At 38.1% G+C, this 12,174-nt stretch overlaps 1 protein-coding gene across 1 annotated transcript in view; it reads right to left on the bottom strand.

Annotated features, from left to right (window-relative positions):
* Window positions 1-12,174, bottom strand: part of DCTN2-p50 (dynactin subunit 2) — a gene marked incomplete at its 3' end in the record, with an annotated part of 215,004 nt that overhangs the window by 90,618 nt on the left and 112,212 nt on the right. The gene's annotated exons all lie outside the window — the stretch shown is intronic.

Genomic DNA, 12,174 nt, shown 5'->3' with positions numbered 1-12,174 from the left:
TACAAAAACCAATTTTCACAAATTTTTCCTTACACATACAGTACTCTACTGTACTCTACACAAAATTATTAAAATATTGCAGTCATTTAATGATGAAAATATGGATATGCATGCACAGTAAACCTGAACTTTACCTTAGAGGAGTGTCGCTGCTGGCTTGATGGAGACGAGAGGAGGGGAAGGAGGAGGAGGGGGTTACTGCTTGGAGGGAGAATCTCCCTCCATGAGAACTTCAGGAACGTTGACTGGAGTTCTCTCGCGAGAATAGCGTTCACTATCACTGGTTTTGCGTTTGCGAGACTCTTGGTCGTCGTCTTTCACAGTTCTTTTCTCCCCCTTCACAAGATATTTTTCAATAGACACCTGCTTTTGTCTGTTCTTTAAAATTTTATAGAAGTGACCCACCCCATTATCGACTAATAAATTTATTGCACGGTCTGTTTCAGCCTTATTCGGGACATTTTCCTCAAGAAAACTTTTCACGTCTTCCCACTTCTTTAAAAAATCTTTTATCTCACTCGAAGACAGTGATTTTGCAGTGCCTCCCTCCTCCTCAGATGAGATTTCCTCTATTACCTCTCTTTGCTGCTGCTCGTGCAGGTCCTTCAGCTCCTCGGTGGTCAGCTGCTCCTTATGCTCCTGCAGGAGGTCGTCGATGTCATCCGTGTCCACCTCCAGCCCCATTGCCTTGCCCAAGGACACAATATCCTCGTCAACTGCTTCCTCCTGGTTGGGTTCGAACCCCTCAAAATCCCGTTCTGCAACGGCGTCGGGCCACAGTTTCTTCCAGGCGGAATTGAGGGTTCTCCTGGTGACTCCTTGCCAGGCTTTATCAATTAAAGTCAGGCAGTTGTAGATGGAGTAGTGATCCTTCCAAAACTCTCTGAGGGTAAGGTTGGTGCCCTCTGTTACTTCAAAGCAGCGCTGGAACATAGCTTTGGTATAAAGTTTTTTAAAATTTGAGATCACTTGCTGATCCATGGGCTGGAGTATTGGAGTGGTGTTGGGGGGTAGGAACTTCACCTTAATGAACTTATATTCCTCCGCTATGTCCTCTTCAATGGCTGGAGGATGGGCAGGAGCATTGTCCATTAACAGCAAGGCTTTGAGTGGGAGGTCCTTCTCCAGGAGGTATCTCTTGACTTCGGGACCAAAAACCTCGTTCATCCACTCAACGAAGAAGATCCTTGTCACCCAAGCCTTCGTATTAGAACGCCACATGACGTGCAACTTTTTCTTCTGCACATTGTTCTTCTTGAAGGCTCGTGGATTCTCCGAGTGATACACCAGGAGGGGTTTAATTTTGCAATCCCCACTGGCGTTGGAACAGAACAGCAGGGTTAGACGGTCTTTCATGGGCTTATGGCCAGGAAGGGCCTTTTCTTCTGCCGTGATATAGGTCCTCCTGGGCATTTTCTTCCAAAAGAGGCCTGTCTCATCGCAATTAAACACCTGTTGGGAAACGTAGTCCTCGGAGTCCACGAGACTTTTGAACTCTTTCACAAAAGACTCTGCTGCCTTCGTATCGGCGCTGGCCCCCTCGCCATGCCGAACAACACTATGGATACCCGTTCTCTTCTTGAATTTTTCAAACCAACCACGGCTTGCCTTAAAACTTTGTTTTTCTGCTGATGTGCCTGGCTCACTTCTCACCAAGTCCCTGTAAATGGTTCTTGCCTTCTCGCAAATCATGTTCTCATTTACTGAATCTCCTGCGAGCTGCTTTTCATTTAACCACACCATTAATAAATTTTCTACGTCATCAAGAATAGGTGGCCGTTGTTTTGACAACGACGATACACCTTTAGCTACTTTAGCGGCCTTTATTTCTTCTTTTTTCTTTAATATTGTGCATATCGTCGACTGCGAGCGATTGAAAAAACTAGCAATGTCTTTCACACGCATGCCTTGGTCATGCTTCTCGATGATCTCCTTCTTCATCTCGATCGTTATCATCAGCTTCTTCTTACTGCTTTCCTTCTTCGACATCTTAGGAGCCATTGTCTATCACAATAATACACAGTACAGTACTGTAATCACAAATGAATGAAAATAAAACAAATCACAAACCACGTGTAAAAATCACAAAGAAATCGTCCACGAATTCACTAAGTATGTATGCTATCGAGACGGCGGATACTGAGATAATGAACGAGTGAAGGGGGTAATAAAGGGGATTAGGGGGTGGTAGGTATGCGTGGGAGGAGTCACGTGACTCCATTGTGAGATGCTGTCGTTAAGTTATTTCCATGAAAAATGCGATCAGGAAGCGCGGCGTTAACACTTTTCTACAAAAAACGGCGCGTGGGAGGGAAATTTAAATTCGTTAACCGATACAATATTCGTTAACCGAGACGAATTTTTCAGAGAAAGTCACTTCGTTAACCGAAAAATTCGTAAGCGGAGTCGTTCGTCAACCGAGGTTCTACTGTATGTACATGTACATGTACATGTACATGTACATATATATATATATATATATATATGTACATGTACATACATATATATATATATATATATATATATATATATATATATATATATATATATATATATATATATAGATATATATATATATATATATATATATATATATATATATATATATATATATACAGTGATACCTCGGTACTCGACCATAATCCGTTCGAGATCCGTGTTCGACCTCCGATTTGTTCGAGTACCGAATTTTTTTTCCCCATAAGAAATAATGGTATATATTCTATTCCGTTCCCAAGCACTCGAACAGGCCCAAAATATTAATAAAACGTGTACCTAAACAACAATAATTATCTAAATGTGTATGAAATTGGTCAGAAAATCCTATAAAACAATTTTAAACCATTTACTGTACTAAAATAAAACAATTTTAAACCATTTTCTGTACTGTAGTGAACATACCTTTGAGCAGCGGTTCGATGGCATACAGGGATGGATGTGGAGAGGATGGAAGGGGGAGGTTACTGCTTGGAAGGAGAGTCCCCTTCCATGATGTGGCGGGGTAGTTCTCCTTCAGGAGTTGTTTCTCTCTCCAATGAAAGGGTGGGCAGATCTATTTCAGGGGTTTCTTCTCTTCTTTGTCTCTTCTTTGGAGGAGAAACAGGCTTTGATGTAGCAGCTTTCTTTTCTTTTGTGAAAAACTGGTCTATTGTTAATTGTTTCTTCCTCCTCTGCAGTATTCTTCGAAAATGATACATGACACTATCATTAAACATATGCACTGCCCGGTTTGCTACTGCAATTTCTGGGTGGTATTTTTCAGCAAAAGCCTGCACATCTGCCCACTTGGAACAAATTTCATTGATGAGAGAACTTGGAACATCCTCCCTTACCTCATCCTCTTCTGAAGATTCCTGCTCCACAATCAGATCCTGCTGCTGTTGTTGTTGCAGGTGCAACAATTCCTCCACAGTCAACTCGGTAGAATGGCTTTCTACAAGCTCATCAATATCATCCTTGTCGACCTCAAGCCCCAAACTCCTGCCCATGACAACAATTTCCTCAACGACATCAGTGTCATCAGAAATTACAGGGGTAGCAGTGCTTGGACCCGCCTCTGGTTGGAAACCTTCAAACTCCCTCTCTGTGACACATGATGGCCACAGCTTACGCCAGGCAGAGTTCAATGTCCTATAGGTCACACCTCGCCAAGCTTGGTCAATCATGTTAACAGAGTTGAGGATGCTGAAGTGTTCCTTCCAGAATTCCTTTAGGGTCAACTTCGTGTCACTGGTCACTTCAAAACACTTTCTGAAAAGGGCCTTGGTATAGAGTTTTTTGAAGTTTGAAATGACCTGTTGGTCCATGGGCTGGAGTATGGGAGTAGTATTGGGGGGCAAGAATTTGATTTTGATAAAGCTGTATTCTTCTTTCAAGTCATCCTCGAGACCTGGAGGATGTGCAGGAGCATTGTCCATAACCAGAAGACATTTCATTGGCAAGCTCTTTTCAATGAGGTAAGCCTTAACCTGGGGGGCAAACACTTCGTTTATCCACTCAGTAAAGAATTGTCTTGTGACCCAAGATTTAGTGTTCGAGCGCCACATAACTGGTAGTGCACTTTTACAAATATTATTTCGTTTGAACACCCGGGGGTTGTCCGAGTGGTACACTAACAAGGGTTTGATCTTGCAATCGCCACTTGCATTTGCACACAGCAACAATGTTAGCCTATCTTTCATTGGCTTGTGACCTGGCATCTTCGTCTCGTCCTTGGTAATGTACGTATTGGCTGGCATTTTCTTCCAAAATAACCCAGTCTCATCACAATTAAAGACTTGTTGTGCGATCAAATTTTGTTCATTTATGTACCGATCGAATTCCCCCACGTATTTATCGGCTGCAATTTGATCCGAACTAGCTGCCTCCCCATGCCTAGTAACACGATGAATACCTGTTCTATTACGAAACTTTTCAAACCAACCCCTGCTCGCTTTAAATGTAAATGAATCACTTTCACTGGTACTCGGACTTTTCTTCACTAATTCTTCATAGATATGCAACGCTTTTTCACAAATGAACGCTTCACTAACACTTTCCCCGGCCAACTGTTTTTCTTTAATAAATATTAAAAGCAACTTTTCCATCTCCTCAATCACTTGTGGCCTTTGCTTAGTTACCGCCGTAACTCCCGTTGCAACATTCGCCTTCTTAATCATTTCTTTATGCTTTAAAAACGTAGAAATGGTCGACTTCGCCATTCCGTATTCTACCGCTAAATCGGACACTCGTACACCATTCTCATATTTCGCTATAATTTCCTTCTTCAACTCGATCGTTGTTCGCACTGTTTTCCTCTTCTCCTTCCCCTTAACACTCATTACTTTCTTGGGACTCATTATGAAAGCTAAAAAAGCAATTAAAAGCACTGAAAATCACTAAATCACAACGAATGCTGATCGCGCGTTGTCTGAGTGACGCTCTCGAGAGAACTGATGCTTCCCGAACAAGCGAGAGTGGCCGAGATGGCGCGATCATCACAAAGCCCATGCGGTCGTCACGTGTTCGGCTGGTCGAGTACCGAATTTTTGGTCGAGCACCGCAGCAAAAATTTCTCGAAAATTTTGGTCGAACTCCGAATTGTTCGAGTATAGAGTCGTTCGACTACCGAGGTATCACTGTATATAAATAATTTATATATACATATATAAATATATATATTTATCAATACAGTACATTTAATTATATATGCAGCAGCAAGGAGGAGGATGACCCACTGACAATGTCAGAAATTAAGGAGGCTCTAGCTTGCTACCATAAAAAGGTGGCTTTTGTCAAAAAGACACATCTAGAAAAAACTATCACAGGTCGTGCTCTTGCATATGTAAATGACGTTTGCCCGAGTCATTTCAGAAAAATTTCAAGAAGCAAGCCGAAACAATCTTCATTGGATAGTTTTTTTAAAAAAAAGAGGCCTTTGGTACTAGTAGGCAAAGAGGGAGGTCAAAGTGATCCAAAAAGAAAAGAAAGTGGCAGTGATGAAGAAAATCCATAATTAAATTTAGAAAATACAAAATATAAAAAAATAGAAAAAGGCAAAAATAGAGAAATTTAATTTTAAAGTTTATTGTAAAGCTGTTATTATTCTCTGCCATTTGTTATTGTTTTTTCTAAAATGAAGTGGTAATGTTTTCTCCATGTATCAAGCAGTTTTGTAAAGATAAATGTTAATGTTTTCTGCCACTTGTTAACATTTCTGCTATTTGTCACCCTCGTCTACCACCCGGCCACTTTGCTCTTAGACATCGCCTCACTCCAAATGTAACGTTCCACATTTTTTTTTACTGTATTTTCACTGTTTGCTCTAATTGTACGTTCATTTTACAGGTTATTAACGGTTGGGTTATTACTGAATTACCCAAATAATTGTACCGTACAGTACGTCATTGAGTTTAGAGTAGTTTAGCCTTCTTATAAACATTTAATGTGGTGTTTTTTAATGGATCTGAAATGAATTAGGATATTTACATGTAAAAGGCGACTCAAAACAACAAAATTACAGTACGAAAGCAACTACCCAACCAATTAATTTCCTGTTGTGAGGTATTATTGTATTCATATATACATACTGTATATATATATATATATATATATATATATATATATATATATACAGTGGAACCTCTACATACGAATTTTCCAAATTCGACCAAATTTCTATCTCGACACCCGAAGTAATGCTCCAACATACGATGTAGATCTTGTTTACGAAGGTAGATGGCAGCACGTAAGAGGGACGCCATTGAGTGTCGAGTGCTCTGTTCTCTGTTCTTGTGTGTATCGTGTGGTTGTCCTCTGTTTGGTCTGTTATTAACAGTGCTTATTTTCTTCCTTTTCTCACATTTCCTTTTTGATTTTACCTATAATCATGGTGCCTAAGAAGCTAAGTTTCAATACAGGTAGTGGTGAGAAAAGGAAGAAGGCAATTCTTACATTAGAATTGAAGCAAGAAATTATAGAAAAACATGAGACCAGTGTGCATGTGAGTGATATGGCTAAACAATATGGCCGGAATAGGCCTATGATCTTGACAATCATCAAGCAGAAGGCAGCCATTAAAGCAGATAAACCATCGAAGGGGATCACCATTATTACAAGACATCGTAGAAATACCCTGGAAGAGATAGAACGCCTTTTGTTGATAGGGATAAAGGACAAAGAGATTGTTGGCAACGATCATTTGTGAAAAGGGCCAGCGTGATAAACAGAAAGAAAGAAAAAAGTGAAGCAAAGAAAACCAAGATAGCATTAACAAGCTCTTTTAAAAAGGTCTCTTTTTCTGTTTCTCTCTAAACATAGCATTAACATATTCTTTAAATAAAATCTCTCTCTCTCTCTCTCTCCTTCTTCGCTGTTATAGTGTTAGAGACGTCTATTATTTTTTTCCGAGAGAGAGAGAGAGAGAGAGAGAGGAGAGAGAGAGAGAGAGAGAGAGAGAGAGAGAGAGGAGAGAGAGAGAGAGAGGAGAGAGAGAGGAGAGGAGAGAGAGAGGAGAGAGAGAGAGAGAGAGAGAGAGAGAGAAATTAAATAAAAATGTGTTTACAGTACATATGATTTTTAACAGCGTCAACAAGTTGAAAAACAATTAAATGTAACTAAGAAAGTAATAACAGCTAATCTGAATGCCTTTATTAACTAAAACAAATATTGATACAAACACACTCGTGTGCGTATGCACAAACACACACACACAGGTGCAAGAATTGCTACGCAATAAGAGACCGACGGTCGGGGAGGAGGTAGAGATGGTGACTGCGATAACGTATTGTAATTAGTCACTGAAAGTGATGAAAATTAAAAATCAAAAGAAAAAAAATGTAAAAAATATGGAATATAAAAATAAAAAAAATAAATAAGCTAAGCTAGATTAAAGTTTCCATAGTGTAAGTTACGGTACGTTATCGCAGTCACTATCTCTACCTCCTCGCCAATCATGTCTCCTCCTGCGTGTGTGTGTGTTTGCGCATACGCACACGAGTGTGTTTGTATCAATATTTGTTTTAGTTAATAAAGGAATTCAGATTCGCTGATATTGTTTTTTTTTAGTTACATTTAATTGTCTTTCAACTCATTGACGCTGTTAAAAATCAAATGTACACAACACATTTTTGTTTAATCTCTCTCTCTCTCTCTCTCTCAGAAAAAATTAATAGACGTCTCTAACACTAACAGTGAAGAACAAAAAAGAGAGAGAGAGAGAGAGAGAGAGAGAGAGAGAGAGTATTTATTTAAAGAACATGTTAACACCATGTCTACCTTCTTGCCGATCGTCCGTCTCTTCCTGGCGTAGCAAATCCTACACCTGCGTTGGCATGTCTCTAAGGTAAAGTGACAATAAAACACCTTTTTTATTTATTATTCCTTTACAATTATCTTTTTTACATGTTTCTTTCATTTTATGCAGTTATGTTATTGTTATGAGTAATTATATGTAGTAATTTATTAAGGAGTTAATATAGGTTTTTGGGGTGTGGAACGAATTATACAAATTACAGTGTATTCTTATGGGAATATTTGCTCCAACATACGATTGCTTTAACATATGAAGCAGTTTCTGGAACGAATTAAGATCGAATGTAGAGGTACCACTGTGTATATATATATATATATATATATACAGTATATATATTATTACTTGCTTAGCTACAACCCTAGTTGGAAAAGCGGGATGCTATAAGCCCAGGGGCTCCAACAGGGAAAATAGCTCAGTGAGGAAAGGAAAATATGATTAATAAAATATTTTAAGAAGAGCAACAAGATTAAAATAAATATCTCCTATATAAACTATAAAAACTTTAACAAACCAAGACGAGGAGAAATAAGATAGAATAGTGTGCCCAAGTGTACTCTCAAGCATGAGAACTAATATTATATATATATATATATATATATATATATATATATATATATATATATATATATATATATATATATATATATATATATATATATATATATATATATATATATATATATATATATATATATATATATATATATATATATATTACTTCCTAAGCTACAACCTTTGTTGGAAAAGCAGGATGCTATAAGCCCAAGGGCCCCAACAGGGATAATAGCCCAGTGAGGAAAGGGAGGTAGGAAAAAAATTCTAAGAAGAGTAACATTAAAATAAATAATTCATATATAAACTATAAAAACTTTAACAAAATAAAAGGAAGAGAAATTAAATAGAATAGTGTGCCCGAGTGTACCCTCAAGCAAGAGAATTCTAACCCAAGACAGTAGAAGACCATGGTACAGGCCATGGCACTACCCAAGACTAGAGAATAATGGTTGGATTTTGGAGTTTCCTTCTCCTAGAAGAGTTGCTTACCATGGCTAAAGTCTCTTTTACCCTTACCAAGAGGAAAGTACCCACTGAACAATTACAGTGTAGTAGTTAACCCCATGGGTGATGAAGAATTGTTTGATAATTTCAGTGTTGTCAGGTGTATGAGCACAGAGGAGAATCTGTAAAAAATAGGCCAGACTATTCGGTGTATGTGTAGGCAAAAGGAAAGTGAACCGTAACCAGAGAGAAGAATCCAACGTAGCACTATCCGGCCATTAAAAGGACCTCATAACTGCTGGAAGTTCCTCTAGGCAGCTTTCCACTTGGGATATTTCCTGTGAGTTGATATACCAGAGAATTATACCTGTAGAGGTATCACAGGGTTCTGACCCCTGGAGCAAATATCCCGAGATATTGTGCATGTAACAGGGATGTGTTTAAAACAACCATGGCTATCTTTCACCGAATAGAGTTAACCATGTCTCAAAGGATATGGGATAGAATTGGATACGTGGGAGAGCCGTTACAACTCCGATCGCAGTGCGTTATTCTAAACATATTCTCTGGTTTGCCATTTCCTCTTGCAGCCCCATCTAGATAGATTGTTTTGGGCGTTTTCAGCTTGTTTCATCAAGATTTTGAGTGTTTTTGGGAATAGAGATGCTTCTGCTTCTTTGGTTAAGTCTAGTACCTTATCCTTCTTTGTGGAGAATCTATATATATGTATATGTATATGTGTATATATATATATATATATATATATGTATATATATACACATGTATGTATGTATGTATGTATGTATGTGTAAATATATATATATATATATATATATATATATATATATATATATATATATATATATATATATATATATATATATATATATACACACACATTTATATATATTGCAGAAAATGGAGGAGTGGAAGCAGATGTACGTGAGAGAGTGAATGAAGGATGCAAAGTGTTGAGAGTGGTGAAGGGAGTGGTAAAGAATAGAGGGTTAGGCATGAATGTAAAGAGAGTTCTGTATGAGAAAGTGATTGTACCAACTGTGATGTATGGATCGGAGTTGTGGGGAATGAAAGTGACGGAGAGACAGAAATTGAATGTGTTTGAGATGAAGTGTCTGAGGAGTATGGCTGGTGTATCTCGAGCAGATAGGGTTAGGAATGGAGTAGTGAGGGTGAGAACGGGTGTAAGAAATGATTTAGCAGCTAGAGTGGATATGAATGTGTTAAGGTGGTTTGGCCAAGTAGAGAGAATGGAAAATGGCTGTCTGCTAAAGAGGGTGATGAATGTAAGAGTTGATGGGAGAAGTACAAGAGGAAGGATGGATGGAGTGAAGAAAGCTCTGGGTGATAGGAGGATAGATGTGAGGGAGGCAAGAGAGCATGCTAGAAATATGAATGAATGGCGAGTGATTGTGACGCAGTTCCAGTAGGCCCTGCTGCTTCCTCCGGTCACCTTGTATGACCGCGGAAGTAGCAGCAGTAGGGGATTCAGCGTTATGAAGTTTTATCTTTGGTGGATAACGGGGGAGGATGGGCTGTGGCACCCTAGCAATACAAGCCGAACTTAGCTGGCAAATCTCTATGTATTTCCATTCTTTAGAATATTGGGCGTTTCTTTTTTTTTGGGGGGGGGGGTAATTTTCATGCATAAACATCATATTCATTAAAAGTTACAATAATATTTCTACGTTACTATGATGAAACTCAGCCCTCTAAAACCAACATTTATATTTGGCCCCTGATAGAATATTAACTGATATCCTAGTGTATATTTATGTTGGCCAATAATATGACTATTCCATGAACATTCAACAACTACCAATTTCGTTTAATTATAAAAAAAAAAAGGCTTGAAATTTGACATGCTTCTTATATTTTAACCATTTTTCTCTCATTTCAGAGCATTATCTATAGAAGTCCAATCCACTTCTGTTCAATATCAAGTATCTACCTAGTATCCAAGAGCCTGTGTGACTCCAGTTTTTTCTAATTATTTCAGTTTTCTGAATGTATAAATTTTTTCTGTAGAAATTTTTTGTATTTCTTAAAATATATTTGTAACAAATAGTTGTTTTCCAAATTGACTATTTATCTAGTCAGTAGTTATAAGTATTGTTAGTAATTTATTTTGATAGATTAAAAAAAAAAATGTAGATGTACAAAAAGAAATTTTAAATTATTTTTTTTAATTATTGTGGGTTGAGCTCGACCAGCTCTAAAACCAATAAAGGTTGGCTAAACAACGATACCAATCCAGGGTTGAATGGAAGCCCTGTGGTAAAGGCAAGAATGTTATAATCGTATATTCTGCGTGTTGGAAAAAGCGACTAAAAGGAAAGCTGCTGCCTTGCAGTTTTACATTTAGAAAAAGGGTAGGTCCAGTGCCATAATTGTGGAAACCACTGTCAGAGTTGGACTATCTAGTCAAAAGTTGGGCCAACCACCAAAGATTGCGGCTAATGACTGAAAGGGCATGAAAACCGTAGGCCAAAACATAAACCACGCCTGATGTTATTAGAGGGCACATCAGGCAACCAACTCCTTAATGTAGGGATAACGGTGGGAAAGATGATGAAATATTCAAGGTTAAATTGCCACAGAGTTGGGTACCTTAAAGGATTACATTTGAGCAGTTACCCATAATTTCTAAAAACAATTTTAAATTTGCTGGGCTACAAAACCTCTTAAATCCTATCAGAAGTGGCTATGGTATAAAAAATCCTGGAAAAATATTAGTTTATATACCAATAGCAAGGACTTTCTCTGGTGATATGTGAACATGGATGAGATTTAGGTTCACTAGTTACAGGTAGTGATTACAAAACATTAACAATCTTCAGCTCACAGGAAAGGCTAGGGATTGATGCCTCTATGGATGGTGATGGCCTAAAATTTTGGGGATGGAGATTGTGCTGCTGGAAAATTACCAGGAAAAGGATTAAACAACTGTTTCTGGGGACTACTGCCTAAAAGAGAAAATTCATAAAAATCACAGTGAGAAGCGGATATTAGGAATACTCTTTCACCATGATGAAAGATTGTCTCATAAATAAACAGTAAGCCTGAATACTACACAGTCAGCCATTATCCCTACAGTATTCCTCAGATTTGGGCCCCTCAGACTACTATCAGTTTCCTAGGTTAAATAATTTGAAAATGATGATTTCATTAATGATGCATGTTAACCTCTACAAAAAGACCCATCTATGAATTTCCTAAGGGGCCCCATTATAAAATAAGTGCATCCATTCATCTCAACACGTACATATTTGTACATTAGGCCATCGACTCATCAATGAAACTTGAAACTGATAGCGAGATTCTGCAATTGAGATTAGATATGTTTATTACTGCGCTTTAAATAT

This window comes from Palaemon carinicauda, unplaced genomic scaffold (assembly GCF_036898095.1).
Source record: "Palaemon carinicauda isolate YSFRI2023 unplaced genomic scaffold, ASM3689809v2 scaffold170, whole genome shotgun sequence".
In the NCBI taxonomy this organism is placed as follows: Eukaryota; Metazoa; Arthropoda; class Malacostraca; order Decapoda; family Palaemonidae; genus Palaemon; species Palaemon carinicauda.
The sequence above is the reverse complement of the archived record's forward strand: the minus strand, read 5'-3'. Positions and strand labels throughout refer to the sequence as shown.